Source organism: Phaethon aethereus, assembly GCF_964289735.1.
Source record: "Phaethon aethereus genome assembly, chromosome: 14".
Lineage (NCBI taxonomy): Eukaryota > Metazoa > Chordata > Aves > Phaethontiformes > Phaethontidae > Phaethon > Phaethon aethereus.
Genome location: NC_138590.1, coordinates 2,825,060 through 2,844,145, shown reverse-complemented (window position 1 = coordinate 2,844,145; position 19,086 = coordinate 2,825,060).

Sequence of the window (19,086 nt, the reverse complement as noted above, 5' to 3'; positions counted from 1 at the left end):
CCCAAAGCATGTGTGCAGTTAGACACGCGTGCCTGGGACGGAAACGTGAGCGTGAACTGCAAATCTGCTGTCTAGCACATAGACTTTGAGTCTGTGATAGCTGAGATGTGCTAGCCTTGTGGTACACGCACTGCGCTGTTCAGTGCACGCATGCAGTGACTATCTACCCTGGAAATGCATAAGCCAGGCTCCTGGTCACACTATGTATCCCAAAATACACTCAGAGTCCCCCTTTGGCTTTCAGCAGGCCACCTGACATCCAGATGTCCTACAGATGCAATGCAGTGTCAGTGCTAATAGGGACATAGCAATGCTGGTGGAAAGGATGGACCTGTGAAATTCCCCCCGGTTACACCAGAAAAATTAAAATCTGGGAGGTTCGGGATGCTCTTCTGAAAGCCTGGTTACGTTAATCCACTGCCTAGAGAACATCTGAGCTAGCCCCAACTGTAGGAGCCATGCTTTCTTTAAAACAACAGGTATTTCTAGGGTTCTGTTCTCTTCATTTAAACTGGAATAATTGTTTTGACTGCCTTGTTGGCAATGATTGTCTCCTACACCGGAGACATACCATGTCTCAGCCAGCAGATCCGTAATCTTTACTGAAGCCAGGCTGACAGTAATGTAACAAAAATCATATTGATTCAGTGTTAAGACTATGGTGCAGCGTGCTCGCATCGGTACTCAGCGCTCTGCAGCAATGCATGATGCTGTCAGATCCAAAACCACGAGGGAGAGGCATTTGAACCCCGAAGTGAAAACCTGTGTAACGCAATAAAAAAAGCCACAGAAAAACTCAACAGAACACAGCAGCCCAGATTCACAGCTGATGCACCCTGCTACCTCTTGACTGGTTTTGATAAAATTACGCTGTTTCCAGCCAGCTGAGAGTCTCTCTCTGGTCCGTGGCTCAGGCAGAGGTTTAGAGGCACACAGTAAGCCCAGTCATTTTACAAAGAAGAGCTGCTGAGCTGAGCACACTGAGCAGAGAGGCCAAGCAGCGATGGCTCCAGGTAGCCACCTCACCATTTGTCACGTCAGTCATGCTTAGGTGGCTTAAAGGAATTAGTTTTCCATTTAATTTGGGAAATTTTCCCAGAAAGTCTCGACTTCTGAATACAAATAAAAGTTGCTTAGAAAATACTTCATTGCACTTGGCTACCTTTCGGCACAACGCTGAGCTAGACGAGTAGCTCCTGGGCAGACCAGCCTGGTTTGCTGCAAACACATCTGAATTTACCTGCAGCCAGCCAGAAGTCCAGGCTGTGAGGAGCCAAACGGGCTAGAGGACTTTTGCAGGTATCTGCTAACTAGTATTATGTTTCCTAATCCCGACCCCTTTTCTTGGCGCCACACTCTCTGAACGTGGGATATGAGGTATTTACAAAGAGTGCTGGTGTTATTCAAAGAAGGAATCACTGCAGAGGCAACCCTTACAATTCACTGCCTCTCACCCTGGCAGCCTGCTGCCGGCGCACGCTGCCGCGCTGCTGCCCCAGGGCGGTTCATCCTCCATGAGTAGTGCCACTTTCCTCACCAGCAGAATATAATCTGGCGGCTGAGGCAATGTTTAAATCCACTCCCTGGAGTTATTGGATATATCGTGGATTACGACCGAGCCATAATGCAATTTATTTATTGCCAATACATCAGGCGGTGCAATAGATATATGCTATTAATAACAAAGAATTTTTGATGGGTGATGAGTATGTAGGAGCTGTTGCAACCTTTGTAGCTATGCAGGTTTATAGCAACTAAATGCACCAACCCCTACATCCTCTTAAACACAGTTCAGTACAATTCACCATCAATGTTCCACACGTCCACATCCTACATAGCCCAGGTGATACCACAGGTGCCTCTGTTCACCTCTCTCCAGCTACGACCCACCACCAGGTACAGCACAGGACACCTCCCAGACCCTGACCTCCACCTCTCCCCACCCGTGTATCATCCACAGCACCAGGGATCACTTTGTTTTCACTTTTTGCTTTTCCCTGCTCCCATACGCTGCTCCTCGCTGTTCGACTTCCCTCCACTCTTCTCCCTCTCAGCTTAAAAACTCAGCTTTCCTCAAAAGCTTTGAAGTTTCTTTTGCATTGTGGTTGATTTTCAGATGCACCATAAAAATCCACGTGCTGGGAATACTGTGGTTAAGACATGGGAATGCAAACATTGTGGAAACAACTTGGATTTTGTTTTTCTTTTCCTTATCCTTTTTTCCCTTCTATAAACTAACTTTTCCACTTCTTCAGTATGTTGGCACTTAAAACTTGTTTGGCCTGCTAATAGAAACAAGGACTGAAGGGGTCACATAAATGATCTGTTTTGAAAAACGAGCAGAAGTCTGCTGCAAGCTCTCAGCCAGGACTCGCGCAGGTAATTTTGGGTGTAAGGGCTTGCCCATCCAAGCATCCTGCTGTTGGAAACTCAGGTGGCTGTGGCTCATGACCCTCCATCCCCCAGCCTAGCTGCCACTGCCTTCACACCCTGCTTGTCCCCCACCCCTGCCTGCCCACCCCTCTCCCCCAGAAGCCTGCCCTCACCCACCCCTGACTTCTCCTATGGCTGTTTGCTGCCTCCTGGCCAAGGGCCCTCTCCAGGGCCATCCCATGCCACATCCTTCTCCCAGCTTTGAGAAGATGACCGTTAGCTCTTATAGCTGTCCCATCTTGCCCTCCAAGGTCCTTGCTGCTATCTCCCTGCATGGCTGATGCTGTGCATGCTTTTGCACCCATTTTAACAACCACTGGAGAGTCACAGCTGCTGTAGACCTCTCTACAGAGGTCCAGACACCGCACGGTATCATCGCAGTGAGCCACAACCCATCCCCCTCAATACTGAAGGCCGATGGTAGAACCAGCAAGTTCACTGTGCTGGCTCCACGGTAGCGAGACATTCAGTATCAGCTTATACTCTGCTCTTCAAAGAAAAACCAAACCAACTATTTTACTGTCATTAGGGTTTGGGTTTTTTTCATTGTTCTTACGCATCTGTCCTAGATCAGATCACAGCTAAATTTGTTTTTGAAAGAGCAAATTATTGCACTGAAGAACAAAGAGACAAAAAGCACTTTCTTAGGAGTGCATTTTCCCATCAACGGCTCCTATCAACCACGCACACGATCTGATCTTCACCCCACCACACCCTGCCATTATCTTCACACGTGTTGAGGGAGAAAAGGCCAATATTCCCCATCCCTCCCCTCAGTTGGGGACCTAAGATCCAGGGAGGCTGAAGAGCCTAGGCATAGCCTCAGAGGGGCCTTGCAGGAGAGCACGCGCCGCAGTCCCTAGTCACTCGTCTTCTCCCAAAGTCTTAATCTGCTTCCTAGGAAGCAGCGCTTTTTGGAAAACGGTACTTTGTTTTTTACCTTTTTGTAAAGAAAACATTTCCATAGTTTTTCAAAAGGGACTCAAGATGTGCTATTGTTAAAAAAGAAAATTAAAAAAAATCTTACGTTTTTTACGATTTTGACCTGTACCTCCTGAACGTTTTGGTTTGGTCGTACTATGTTGCTCTTCAGTTTTTCATTCTTCATCAATCTCTCGGAGATGTCTGCGTACAGCCTGTTTCTAAAGGGCTTTGGACACTGATATCTATTCCAAAACACTTCTAGAAAACAGAGTAACAGGAGGGTGATTTGAGTCTCCTAGTCTCTGGCCTATCTGCAAAGTGCTTGGTGAAGTGCTGTTGTAGGCAGATCATAATTAATAATTAGCATTATTTATAGGGGGGCCTGCAGAACAGAATTGAAAGTGTCATCAGATTTTACATCCAAAATATTGTCTAAGTTAGCGCTTTCTAATTCCCAGGCATTGCTGTGGGAAGATACAATTGCACATGTAAATACTTTCCCATGCCTCCTCACCATGTGCATATTTCGCATGTGTAAAGCATATGGGAATGTACGTAGGGCCTCGTTGGAAATGTAGTGTGTGTGTAAATTCTTGCTTGTCTGCATCTGTGTATCTAATTGCATGTGAAAATCACTACTTTAGTTGCATCAATGAAATACAACTTTTTGAAAATGTAGCTTGCATGTGTTTCTCATTCATTTTAGTGAGGCACAAGATGATCCAGTTGAAAAACAGTAGCTAAGACCAGATGTTCTTCTGTTCCTCCAGCGTGAGAGAAGCAGCTCAGCCGTAAGAAACTTGAAGCTGCTCAGCTTAAGGATGCTTCCAGTATCATGGGAGAGAAGATCATCGCCTTCAGTGGCCTTCCCTTCCAAAGCCTCAGACCTACTCCCAAATGATGTAAACAGCAGAAATCCACCTTTGCTTCCAGTAATTTTGAATCAGTCACCAAAGTCTTCCTCACGTGCTGATGAGCAATGCCGGGAATGCCGTGCTGTGGTCATTCACTGGGTTTTGAGGCAACCAGGGGACGCTCCTGGGTACTGGCCAGCTAAGACTGGACATATGGCAGAGGTTTAATGTAATATATGATGGGAAGGGTAACTCACCCATCTTTGCCAAAATGTTATTTTGAAGCTATGTGCCTAATCTCTAAACAATTGAGTTTTAAAGATTTTAGTAACTCCTTGAATTTTTCCACAGCTCTGCTGCTGTGGTCATATTTCCAAATTCAATGTACCTCTTACTCCTCCACTTAAAACATTCACTTTTCATTTAAACCTGCAAGAAAAACAAAATCTGGATTACTTTCAAATTATTGGCCAAGCTCAAAGAGGCATCCCAGCCCTTTATGGGGTGCAGATAAAAGAGCTCATAGTCCCTGCTCTGCCAGGAAAAACGTTCACTTTCTGTGAAAAACATTAAGAAATCAAATGAAGAGCTTATTAAACTTTTAGATGCAAGAATTTGCGAATTGGACAGCGATGCATGTATATGTCAGACCCTTGAGATGAGACGGTGCCTGTCATAAACTGCTGCTGGATGTGTAAATAAGACTCACTGTGCTCTCCCCCAGCTGTAGAGTATTGAAGTAGGAGCTCGGGCTGAAAGCACTCTTTGTGAGGATCAGCTCCAAAGATTTATGTGGAAGAACCTTTTCTTTATTAACCAGCTTTCTGAGACCGACAAAGTATTTGATAGCTTGGAGCCTCCAGCCTGAGAGCCTGGCTTGTAAGAGGACTTGTCAGTGATTGTACCTGCTTTGCTCTTTATTTTTCAGTGCCCCAACCTGCAAGCACCCTCCCGTCCCCTTGGTGAAAGACCTTAAGTAAAAGCGATCTGTTCCACACTCTATTCCTTTCCACCTATTCCAAAAGCCTCAAACAAAACTGTTATGGATGCTTTATTCTAGGACATATGAACCTAATCCTCTACTTTTCAAAGAAGCATTAGTTATTCTAATAGTTATTCTAAAGTATTAGTTATTCTTCTGAAGAGAGGTGTTTTAGTTGGCAGAGGTGCTCGCTGGCCACTGCAGGTGTTGGAAGTGTAGTTGCACCCGAGGGAGTGATGACTATTAAAAAGCGCTCCTTCTTACCCATCGGCTCTACAAGGTTACTTTCGCAAATAATTGTAGGCTATACGGGGAAGACAAGTCATCTCTATGCTTATCAACCCGACAGACCTTCATTGCTACTGCTAATAAACGCACGAGCAGCTTTGACTTGCAGAGCCCACTCTGCGTTTGCAGAATTAGCAGCTACAAAAAGCTTTTCACTTCTCTCTAGTAAACTCAACTGCATTAGATCTGTAAAGGGGGACAGATCAATGTCTCAATTTATAAATGCAAATATGTGAACAGGGCTGCTGCAAATAAGAGTGTGCACGACCCCAGGTTTACACCCAAAGGTGCAGCAGACATCTGCCGAGTTACCCTGGGAGCTGAGTGAGAAAAGCAGTTTGTATTTTCTCCTTGATCAGGCAAATACAATCCATGCACAGCTAGAGGATATTAAAAATAAGAATCTATTTGTAAGTCTTCCTAAACAACCACATTAAACAGAGAGCTTGCCTAAAGATTTGTGTGATACTTCATACTGTTTGTCCTCAAAGTTAGGTGCATGGGTAAGAAGACTGAGAGACCATTTATCTTGGAATATGCTGCTTATGACACCGCATGCTTTATTCTTCCTTTCTCCTAGCAAGATCATATCCAGCTTACTGATGAATTCCATTGAAAATACAACTCACACAGAGCATTTGAAATATTTGGAAAACTTACCTGCATTTTTGTGCATATATTTTTGCTCCTATATTGGATTTTACCTAGCGTGCAGGCAGTGAGACTAGGAACAAGGTATTAAAACGTTGAGTCAGACCACCGGGTATCTCAAATACTCCATGAACACCTGATATGAACCCTAAAACATCACAGATCAGCCTGCTCCATTCACAACAAACACATGAATCTGTAGATTCACTCGGGCTCTTCTCAGCCTTTTTGGCCCTGCAGCATAACTGACTGCTCTTGGAGCTCCCACGGGCTCCTTGGAGCAAGCTGCTGTCCTCCTCACCTTGAGTATTTCAGTGCTCCCATCCCGCACAGCCCTGCTTTATGAGATGACCAGGGACAAGAGTCTCATCTTTGCTCAAGGACTTTCCTTCTGACACATCCCTCAACGCAGTCCCAAGCCCTGAAGTCCACACCCTCACCTTCCATGCTGTGTTAGAGAGCAGGGTCCCAGGGAAAAGAGGGCTTGCGCCATGGATCTGCCTAAAGCGGCCCTGGTAAGAGGTCATTTTTGATATCACCGTGTGATCTAGGGATCCTCTAATAGCACAGAAAAGATCTCAAAGCACCATGCTTCCAAACTGCAGGCAACAGTATTTTAGGGTGACCCCTGGTTAGTGTCCTTCATCTCCTTTGCAAGAAGAGTGGGACCCGGATCCTGCAGAGGACTCTGGATGAAGGACAGCGTCCATAAGAGTACTCCCTGTCAAGGTTCCATGTTTCTGCATCTCATTGGAGAGTTTTGCCACATAGTTCTTTTCCTAGTTTTATATGGCAGTTCACATGACCTAAAATAATCTTTAAATGTCCTGGGATATTTTCCATTTGCTGTGCGTGACTCAGCAATCCCACAACGGTAAGAAAAAAAGACCTTAAAAGTCAGCTTTCTCCAGATGCCCACCTGGCTGACTTGCTTCTCTAGTGCTCTGAGTGCTGGAGTGCAAACCTGACGATGCCACGTACCTCAAAACAGTGCTTTAATTTATTTCAGAGTCATTTCCTAAGACTCAGCGGCCTTCAACCAAGAACCAAGTAGGCTCTGGCAGAATGGTGGTTGGAGTCTCCCTCCACTCACTCAGAACATGTTATTGCTGGTGCGGGAAGCAAATACAGCCGACCAGTAATGCGTGCTTCCAAAGAAAACACTCGCTTTACTGTATCTGGTGTTTTGAAATGTATGAAAATAAATTATTTATTATCATGACTTTTGGGCTGAACCTATTTATATGGGCTTGCATCTGTCTGATCTGAAGACTGAGTCACTGACTGACAGACACTCTCTTGGCTGGTCCAGTTACTTACATTATGTCCATACTGTTCCAACAGCTTAAATAAAAATAGCAAGCTTGAAACTTCTCCTCTGTTGGCATTTCTTCATAGAGACGGGGTGTTGCTTAAAGAAACATCAAATCACTCTTAAAGAGGTCAGATCTGCAGGGTGAAACGGTAGAATTAATGGTGAGACTCACTGGCTGCAGATTTCCAGCCCAGCTTTAGACCCCTCAGCAGCTGTGCCGGATGCCAACAGAACGGGCGAGGAGGTTTGGACGACACGTGAACCGGTTCAGAGCTTGCCGCAAAGTATCAGTCAATGAGAATTAAAAATCTGTTGAGTCCAAAGCTTGCAGCCCTTCTGCCACTGCCAGCCACTTCCATGTCTGGCAGCTGGGGCAAACTCAAGAGCGGTACTTCCACCAACACTAAGTTAAGTCTTTTTCCTCCTTTTTACTTTGTACTCCCTCAGACCCGGTGAAGACTGAAGTGGGAGCTGCAGATGAGTGTCTTGGAGAGGGAGCGCGCTGGAGGTGTGGGACTGCAGCAGAGCTCTTTCATCCCTGTGTCAAGGGGCTTCTGTTGTATCATACAGAATTGCAGAAACGTGACTCAGAATAGAAACATCATTTTCTTCACTATTCCATCCAGCAAGGTACAAATGTCTCAGCTCTCGGTGCAGAGTAAGGGGACTGGAGGCTGAATTTGAGTAGTTCCAGACTTGCAGATATCTAGAACTTTGTACTAGTGCAATTTTCTGATTTCCTGACTTTCCATTAGTTTATAGCCTTTAAAGCCACATTTCCTGAATTTATTTTTCATCTCATCATTACATCAGCAATGTTGCTTGAAATAATCTGACATCTATTGCAGATCCTCAGGTGTGAGCTAAAGAAAAGCTACCTGGATGGGCAGAGAGAGGTAAAAAGGCCTGAGGCAACAGGTAAAATGTTGGCCCTCCTCCTAATTTGCTTGATTAGGTAGGAACTGAAAGTGGCTGACAGCAAATGCTTTGTCCTATAAACAAGCAAAAAGTCTGGCACAACTGGCAAACAGCATTCCCATGGGGCCTGGACCCCCAAATGGCTTTTCTGGGATATACTATAGCCATAAATACCACTAAATCCTACTAGTGCCGCAGCCAGGAGCAAGTAAGCGAGAGCCTTGGACATTTTGAAGGTCAGAGGCAATACTGTCCTTGCAGTGCAGAGGTACGGTATTAGAAGAGGCATTAGCCATCTCATAGCCTCTCTCTGGAGACTTTAGTACAGATACTAATAATAACATGATAAGAAAGGGGTAGTCCTAGGGCCCTAGTGAGCCTTCTACCTCTCTCAACACCGTGAAGGCTGTAATTCCTTACCTGGTACGTCCTTCTGAAAACCACCCTGCAGTATCTCGAGTCCACAAAGAACTCACCATACATATTTATGCTGCAATACACAAGTGAGTGTCTGTCTGCCAGGAACCGAGCAAAAACCCAAATCGTAGTCACGCCTTACTATTATTAGTTTGAATTGTTCAGCATTTTCCTTCAAAACACTCTGATCAGGATTAGGAGCCCAAACATATCAGATGGTCTACAGCGAACACGGTGACTTGCCTTTTGCCTCAGAAGAACTCTTTGTTCAGTAAGTACGGCCACTTGTGGGCTATATCTACACGTGATCAGACAGGTTTTTTCCACCTGAAGATGATACTAACGTTTATGTAATGGAAACAGGTGTCCAATCACAGTTTCTCTCCTGATTTCACAGATTCTTTTTAAAGAAGAGGAAGCAATACAGTCTGGACTTCCGCAACTGAGAAGAACAGGCAAAGATGAAGAGGATCTCCTGCCTAATACACAAACCTTGGAACAACAGCCAATATCTAAGTGAAGTATAATATTCTCCACTCGCCCTGCACTTGCAAGCATGGAAGACTATGAGTAGGATGTGTGTTTGTGGTCGAGGAGGTATGTAAGCTATGCTCTGTGTGGATGGAATATGCCTGGTGCTGAAAGCTGTGGGATGGAAGAATGAACGCAGTTGTATCGGGAGAAGGAGGAATGCTTACAGCATTTTGTGTCCTCAAATGTGGATTAGCTTGGACAGGGATGTAAGGTGGGGAAGACATATCCTGAACACCTGTTTCTACATCTGTATTTTTTTTACTCATTCTGGAGACAGCACGCCTTGCTTCACGCTCTCTGTCCTTATTCTGCACTCAGGTCCTTTCCATTTCATGCAAAAATAGCTTCTCCCCTCATGAAAGTGAGTTGCGTTTCCAAGTGGGGAGAGGCTGAGCGGGGAGTGGTGTCCGTGTGCACGCATTAGGGCTGAAGGAGACTGGGCACACATCTGCCTACAGAAGCAGCGGGGAGCCAGAGCAATTGAGAAGCACCTATCCTGGGAGCCAAACCTCGTGCTGCTGCACTGAGTGCACCCCACGTCTGCAAACTGCCTTCATGCTCTTTCACTGTTGCTTTCCTTCCACAGCTCAAGCTGCCACTGAAGTCAGTGGGAATTCGGTCAAGCCAAGGCACTCAGGATGGACTCTTCGGGGAATGCGATTAAAGCTGCCACGTTCTCCAAGTTCCACACAAAATGTGCATGCAATGAGTCGGCAAAGAGTGCTATTCGCACTTTTGTCAGCAAAAGGAAATTTAATTGATTTATCAAGAAGCTAAGGCTAAAAATCTCTCCAGAGGCAATGGAAATATATGCACTTCCACTGACCTCTGAAAATACACGATTTATGGGAATACCCACTTATTTACCTAAATTCCCACAAACTGACCTGAAAAAATTCACCCTTGATCTGTGATGGCAAGGGATTCCACCAGAGGTAAAGTCACTGAAGGAGAAAGAAGCAAAAACAGAATCAAAAGAAAAAGTATTACTTAAAACTAGAAATACATTGAAGGGATAGAAAATAATTTGTACTGAGTAGTGTAACAGAATATCACTTGGCAATGCATTTAGGCTGTGGATGGACAGAGAGGCTTAGGGCTTCAAGCTAGTTTGGTTTGGCTGTTGGTAATTAGGAACTTGAAAGGAAATTTGAAAATGTAGTAATAATAATTTCAATTCAGAAATGCTACAGTTCCACAGACCTATAGCCACATGCCTGACCTCTGTTGCTGGGGAATGTCCATGCACACCCCTCCACAGAGCTTCTGGGCTTGATGAAGTCATGCTCCGCTTCGGAAATTAATTTTTTACAGGATGGCTACTACCCCTCAACGCTATGCTAGGTGTCTGGTTGCCAGTACTTTCTGATGGATCACAGAAACGTTTAGACTGCAGATTTTAAAACAAATCCCCTTGTGGAAAGCTCTATGTTCTCTTACGGTATTTCTACAGAAAGATGACAGGACCTCGACTCTCAAGATGTCCCATGAAATAATTTAATGTAGTAGACTGGACAGTATGTATTGCCTCCATCTTGGAAAGATGAAGCGTTTTGTTCATTCTTTTAGATTTGGAGGGTACAAATGAGATGCACAGGCCTGCTTGTCAGCCCCCATAGCAAATGCTAGTTCTTAAAATTTTCTTGGAAAAAAAGCTTGATGAAATTTAACCTTCCTCCTTACATTCCCACCACAGCCAGCTTCCATGAATTCAGTCAAGAAATATGAAGAAAATGAGCTGTTTCCAATGTCAGATCCAAAATGCATGCTGCTCTACATGTAAAAAAAGCATTGTGAAAAGAAGATGGACCACCATCATTTTGATGTACAACGCCTGAATGGATCTAGGATCTTGTATGGACCTGGGACCTGAGGAAAAGAAAAGTAAAAGCCCAGAAGTCATCAAAAGTAGATCAGAACAAAAGCTGCACATTTGTTTGTCTAGAGAGTGAAAAGTTGGTTAGGCCATACCCCGTGGTGGCTCTGAACCAGGACTGGATGTTCTGTCATGCCTCAGAGGTCTCATTTGAAGTCACTCTTCGATCTCCTCACGGTGTTTTAAGTAACGAAGCCATAGAGTCCATCAGAATCAGACCATGAGAGCCTGAAGCCAGATTTGGATCTGGACTCTGTGGGTTTGGCTCATTTCTAGGCGTAATTGAAAATGCGTTTGGTGGTCTGATTCAAGTCTCCAGCAAACAGGTGAGTTGGCTTTGTTCAAAACCACTGTATAATTCTGCATGATTGGCACCTTTCACTTAAAAGAAGCCTGAACTGCATTAGCCAGCAATGAATTAAACTGGCAAAGGCTTGGGGAGGTTTGTAAAGCAGTTGGCTCTGTTCAAGGCTTAGATTCTCTGATTTTCATGAACCCAAACCCACACTGGAATAGAAGGCAAAAGAATAAACGACCTACCCAGCATCTGATAGCAAGAAGAATGCCATTCTTCTTAAAACAAACAAACAAAAAAAATCCCTCTTAATGTGATAATCTTACAGTAACTAATTCTTTCAACGAACAAATGACACCAAGACAAGAAGTATCCTGGAGTCAGAGGCATGAACTTTTAGCTGGTAGGTCAATGGTAACATATATTGTTTGAACAAGCCTGACAAAGATCTGCTGAGCAATATCCATTGGGGCCAACAGTGCTTGGCTGTCTGCATTGTGGTGGAGATAGACTTGGATAACAGCATCACTCACTCCTCCGCTGACACCAGCCAAGCATAATGAAGCATGGCCAAAGCCTTCTTCAGCATGATGGCAAGAATGAAATGCTGCAAAGACCTAAAAATGGTTGATGTGGATGAATGAGAATGAAAAGGTTGCAGTAACAATGATTTGAGACGGCATGGCCAGCGTTGAAGCCAACACAACCCTGTTCCAACCCCCTCCTTCTTCTCTAATGACCTTCATGCTGCATTTTCATGTATGCTGCAAAAGTACGTCCAGCCCACAGCGGTGTCAAGGGATGTCTACACCGCAGACTACAGCATAATGCCACGGTATCTAGATCAGCTGTAAATGAGCTAATCGGAGTACCTCTAGCCGTGTAACTGCAGCTTTAGAATCTGCAGTAACTAGTTTCTACCGTTATTTTTAATGCTGATAATAGCATTAGCATTGTAACAGAGTCGAGGTGTCTAAGGCCAGGGACCTGTCGGTTTAAACACAGAACACATTTGCCCCCAAAACTTCTGAAGTAAGATCAGACACAGCAAGTGGATATGGAGAGATGAGCAGGCTGAGCACAAAGAAACCAACAGAAGATTTGCACTAGCTTAGTTCTCACAGGAAATCCTTGCTGCTATTAAATCCAAATATTAGCTGAAAATGAAGACAAAAGGGAGAATAGAAAATTACTTATTTTTTTCTATTTTGAAAGAGAGTTTTGCCTGGCTCTCATCCTAAAATGGAGAATAACAAATTTCACTGGATGCATCCAGTAAATTCTAATCTTTATTAGAAACTAAGCTATGAAGAGGTGTTTTCTTGTGCATGAAAATCCAGGTTGAATTTTTCAGGAGCAGTTGCTGTTTTAGCTGATTCACAAACCTGGCCTAGAGTGTATGACTTTTTGGAAGTAAAAGAGGGATCTATGATATCACTCAGAACACCTTAATCCATTTTCAGAGAGAGGTCAGATCATCAGGTCATCGTCAAATTCCTGGGACTAGACTCTCTCCTAGACTGTATTCTGCCTGCAAACCCCCTAACGACAAAGTTTTGTGAGGCAACAAATCATACTGGCTTTGGCCAATGTTTGTGAGCAGGGTCAGCCCACGGGAAGGGCAGCCCAGTCCGTGCAAGCTCGGTGTTGAAATGGGAAGTGGAGATCCAACCCGAGGCATCTGGTTCACCCACAGGCCAGTAGATCTCCTTTAAGGCAGTTAAGAACATCACTTCCTCAGCCATGAGAAAGAACTCAAAAAAATGCAACGTGGATTTTTTTTTTTAATTGAGAAAATAGAAGACCAGAATGATCATGGTCCAGGACAAGGACGATGTGATAGCTGAGGATGACTTCCAAGTGTAACTAAAGAAAAGAAGGGATACTGTGCAGCACTGCTCAGTGATGATAACAAATTAGCGCAGATTAATGCACTCCTCAATTCCTAGGTGTTGGTTTGGCACTATGAATGACCCAAGAAAGAAATCTTAACATGTTATGTGTGTGGAATGTACTCATCTGAAGTAAGCCACAAAAAATAGACTGATACTTCTCCATTTGTAACACTAGCTGATGGCTGCTTCCAGTCCTTCTCCTTCTCCAATGCATCTTCGAAAATAGCTTTTAAATTCATCAGATCTTGGACATACAGTGTGGGTAACGTTCCAACAAGTAGCCGTTTATTTTATAAGGGGATTTAAATATTGTAAAACTGAATAAAATGCAGGTGTTTGCATTACAGACGAGTGAACCTTGTGTGAGCGCTACAAAGACATGACTTCCAGATTAAAAGGGCTTTGCACAGTTTGTGCTGCCTCAGAGGAGGAGGTGGACTTCTGGATCAGCTAGTGCAGCATCTTCCTTTGCATCACAAGATCCCGGATTCAGACCTCTGCTCTGCTTGCACACCAGGGAAATGCATGCAGTAAGACAGATGGTGGCCATACTTCCATCTGCACAATTTTGTTAACTCTGAAATTTGGCTGAATGAGTTCAACCACCAGATTGCCCAAACACGAATAATTGCCATCTAGTGTCTGGAGCTGCCATGCTTTCTGAGAAGGATGGACACTAATCCCATGTTGTGCTACTATTCACATGACCCAGCTCAGGCTGCTACCCAGGGATACCGGGATTAACCAAAGCAGGAGTGTAAATACATGTGAAAAATAGATTCATTGATTTTCACACTGTATTTCAGTAGCAAGGAAAGAATTATAGCTACCTCTTGGAAAGCTTCCCCAATGATCAAACCCAAACCTTCTGGCCCGTACAGGATCAGTCTCCTCAAGAAGAGCGATTGTATGGAAAACCTTCCAACAAGGTTTAAAGACAATGAAACTCTACCTCTGTCAGTTCGTTGACTTCTGATTTACACCAGTAAAAGTGAATGGATAGCCAAGTTAATACCGGTTAATTATTAAATATATAATCAGTGTAACCATGCCCTCTAGAGGACTAAGTTTACCTTCATAGAGTCAAAACCAGCTCTTGGGCCTGAACACTCTTAAAATTTGGGGGAAAGGCATTTTGCATGTTTGCATTTTCCTTCCACACCTGAACGTAGACATGAATCACTATTTCCTCAGTGGCATCATACCCTACAGTGGGTTGAACCAACCCCCCAAAATGGCACCGATAGGTGGGTTTTAACTTTTGTACCCACCTAATGTCTCTGCCAAACAATTAATTCAGCTAATGCCCACCCAGAGACCGAAGGACTGATCGGAGGTCTTATTCCCTACCAAAGCGAAGGTCACTTCCACAGACATCTGACCACTTTGCAAGGCCTGACCCAAATCAACATGCTGAGAATTAAACAAACAACATTAATTTTCTTACCTCCTGCTTTCCACATCTTCCCTCCTTTTCTTTTTTCTGCATTCACTGGCAATTTCCCCAACTTTCCTTGGTCGGTGCAGTTTACGTTCCCAGTTGGCTTGAGCTGCAAAAATGAGAGTGAAATCAATCTGTGTGCAGTTTGTTTGCTGTGGCTGCGATTGCCCGAGTTAGATGGGATGGTGGTGGCAGGGTCAGCTAGCTGTGTTCGTGGGTACTCGGTGCAGGCTGTAATACCATCCTGAAGGAGCCAATAAAGGCTTGTGGAGTTAGGTCTGAAACGTTTTTTGGCCTAAAATGTCCACATTTTGAGATCAGGAACCCACCGCTGCGAGTGTATAAGCCACACACCACTAGCTGTGCAGGCAGCTACTTTGAAAAACTGGAAAGAAACAGGGAAAAGGTCAAAGGTATGAGCTAATGGGAGGCAACAAAAAGGAAATTATCCCTCATGAGTTCTGTAGGTTTCTGGTAGTCAGCTTGGTCTATGCAGAACTGCAGATATTCCCTTGAAAGTCCTGCAGACCAGCCTAGGGATGCAGAGCCGGAGTGGTGTCCTCCGTTCAGGCTGTTGAGGGACAAGCGCACAACAGGTAGGATACCCACTCCCTTCCTACCAGAGGATATCTGACCTCTTTTTTGTGGCACCTTAGCTTGTGTCTCAAGTTAGGCTGCTCCCCAACAGTTAAAGGACAAACATAATTAAAGCACAGCTATATTCTAGTAGCTCTGTTGAGTAAACCCAAAATAGCTTGGATGTGGGATTTTCAGAGCCTGTACCATTAGCTTTGCTTTTCTCATTGAGCCATTATGATGTTAGACACCAAATATACTACAGCTGTCAGACATCGGGTTTCAAATCCACTCTGTGGATGTTTTATTTTTTTTTTTTTCTTCAAAAATCCCACTTTTTTTTCTGACTTTTCTCCCAATACAAGAATATGTGTTTTTTTTCCTTGGTTACTTCCACTCTGCTGACCTGGTTTCTTGCCTTCCTTTGGAAACGTTTAGGTGTCTCGACCATGGAGAGAATGAATCAGTGAACATACAGCGGGTCTGGGAAAACCCCAGCAGAGAGGAGCGTGTGGGGAGCAGAGAGAACTGCAAAGCCTTTGGAAACAGCTCGGCAACGAAGGCGCTATCATTTTCCTTTTCTCTCTACATTCATTAACAGCCAGCACTGCTGCTCTGAGCAGATGCTGCCCTTGCTCGTAGTTCAGGAAGCCCTCTGTGCCCAGTTTAGAGGGCAAAACTCAAAACGCCTTAGCGGCGACTGAAAAATACAGAACATACCGCAAAAGTTCCAGCAGCAGGAAGGTCTTGGCGTATTGGAAACTGAAGGGTGATTTGCTGGGAAGGTGCAGATCTAGCCCTGACAGAGGGCTGAGCACGGAGGCACTTTGGTTTTAGTTCATTCTCAGGCACACCGACTGGCACATCTCAGGAGCGTGTCTCCACGGTTCAGTGCTTGGTTACAGTCTACTGGAGATACGGCCATTTGCTTCATCAGCAACAAACACACCTGAGAAACAGGCAGAGATCTGTAGATAATTCATTAACAGAAAAAATAGGCCACCTTTGTCAAGTGAATTATATGACATAAGAGACATTGAAAATCTGACACACAGGTATTGATAAAATGCAGAACAATGTAACATCATGATCTAATTACTGACTTTTTTAAATTCAAATTGAGATGTGATCCTTAGACGCTCTCCCTACCCAAGATTGAGCAATATTCTCATACATTTGTTATTCTTCTTTTTAAATAGTCTTCCAGAGAAAAGACTGAATGAACTGTAATTTAGGCGAAAAATGTTCCCCCAGCATTAAACGTCCTGCATCTTGGCCCTGGTGCAGGGATGCACATCATCTTAAGCACTTTGAGTCATCCCACTGATTTCAGCCAGATTAGTCATATGCCTAGTCTAAGCACAGGGCTAAGTACCATGTGCGATCAGACTTTTTATTTCAAAAAAGAATAAGATGGTTCATGCTCAGATTTAGAGAAGGTCCCTCCGTTAAACCAGTGACATATGCCTGTACCCCGAACATTTGAAAAGTGCTTTATAAAAATGCATGTAGAGTCATTGCAAACAAATACTTTTTCACCTAGAATCAGTTGAATCTGAATCAAATGAATGGGTGTGTTGAAATGAAGACTGAAAAATAAGAGTTGCGTAAACTGATAATACTACTATTAGGGTTGAGTAACACACTAGACCTTTTTCTGAAAGTGGTAAATATTTTTCAAATTCTACATGTTTGATACAGCTACAGTGACTGACATTCTGGTTTACAGCATGACTACATCACATCATAAATTAAATTTAGAGGTAGTTAACAAAATAATCTTTATGTCAAATGGGTGAAATGTGGGTTCGCCATTTGAAAATGTCATTCTTTGGTTTTGTAGTGTCTCTTAAAGGCTAATCAAGAAGAAAATTAAATTAATCTCATGCTCACCACCTTTAAATTGCAGAAGTGAAAAGCTTTCAGGACTTGCCAATTACTAAGGAAACTTCATAGCTGGGTTATTCCCAAATTGCACACCCTTTATTTTAACCACTAAAGGCAAACACATGGTTTTGATGGGTCGTAAAAGAACAGGTTGCTTTTTCAGTCCTGAAAGAAGCTGTAATTACTTCCCTTGTTCGGTGACTTCCTGATTTACTTAGGTTGTTATGGGTGATACTATTCTGCTAAGGTAATTGGAGCTGCCCGAGAGAAGCCGATGACCTGAGGGAATGACCAGTGGCTTTTCAGTCCAGGTGACTTGCACCTAATGAGTAGAGTCATGCTTCCCAGGACAGGAGGACACTATAACTGCCTTAAGTGCTTGGTATGTGTACTTTACAGGCTTACCTTTCGCAGTCTGAGCAAATTATGTCCCTGTATGATAGTCAGAAAGCAAACTGAGTCAGTTCCGGGCACAGGTAAAATAAAGGTATTTTCCTCAGACAGAGATATGAGAAATAGATCATGCCAGGAAGGTGAGCTTCAGATATTTCTCTAGATAACCAAATGCCAACACACTAACACAAGGAGGTAACCAACAGTTCCTGAAATCAGTTACTCTAGTATGAATCAAACTTAAATCAAGAATTAGACATGAGACCACTTAAGTTTCCAAAGGCTAGCACAGACTTAGGGAGGGCATTGTTCCTGAGCCATCCCTGAAGGAGAGAAAGCTGCATGCAGTTAGACTCTTGAGGGGACTGGCCAGCCCCTCAACAGCAGTCCCTTCCTTCCCCCAGCAGATGAGACAGGCAGCCATCCAACATCTTAGCAGTGCTCTCCAGAAAAGGCATTTTTCTCAGCTGGCTAAGGGAGTGTCTATGTTTAGCTGTACTGTTGCTTGGTTTGGTTTTTTGCACATTTTTTCAGGTATGTGTTATATTACCTTTCTGTTCAGAACGACAAACTTTGACTTGCTGCATGTTGTCTGAAGTTGAGCTACATGATTTAAACCTGCGGTTTCTGATTCAAAGCATCCTAGATCTCATGTGTTTTGAAACTAGTGCTTGGCTTAGCTAATTGGGAAGAGGTTAAATCAGCCAACTCTAAGGATAAAAGTCCTGTATCATGAATCATACATAGTTTTTCCCTTCACGTCCTCTGTATAGCCGGGTGGATCCATCCAGGTATGAAATCTTACTAGGGGTGTGGGTACACAGAGAAGTTACAGTGCGATAAACACAATTTATACCATTGTCTAAATTCAATTTATAGCACTTTATAGCTGCCTGCTACTCTAAGAACAAAAGCTCATGTACTTTTACTCCAGGGGAAAAGCAAGCATCGGCAAAGATTGAGGAGTAGCTGAGATGCTGATAGTTAACACCTAAGTTAACCTCACGGTACCTCAACCATGTCCACAGATCAATAGTCTCTCCTAGAAGGTAACACATGAGGATGCGAGTGTGTGAAGACAGCCCAAAACCTAGGCCTCTAAGACACTCAGCATCTACGGGCTGATGTTAAAACACTGACTGGGGAAGAGTTTGGCTATGGCATCTCTTCAAAGTGGCCAGAATATGCTAACACTTAAACTACCCAAATCTTACAGAATCTTAATTTCAGAAGTTATTTCAAGAGACATCTTGCCTCTTTATGCAAGAGACTGCAGACAAGTACATTTACAGCTAAGATTCCTCAACACCTGCAGGCACCAACAGAAAGTCTCACATACGGTATCCAGATGTCCTGCACGGCTGGAAAAGGCATAGAGAGCACAGTATCCTCCAGAAGTCGCCATGG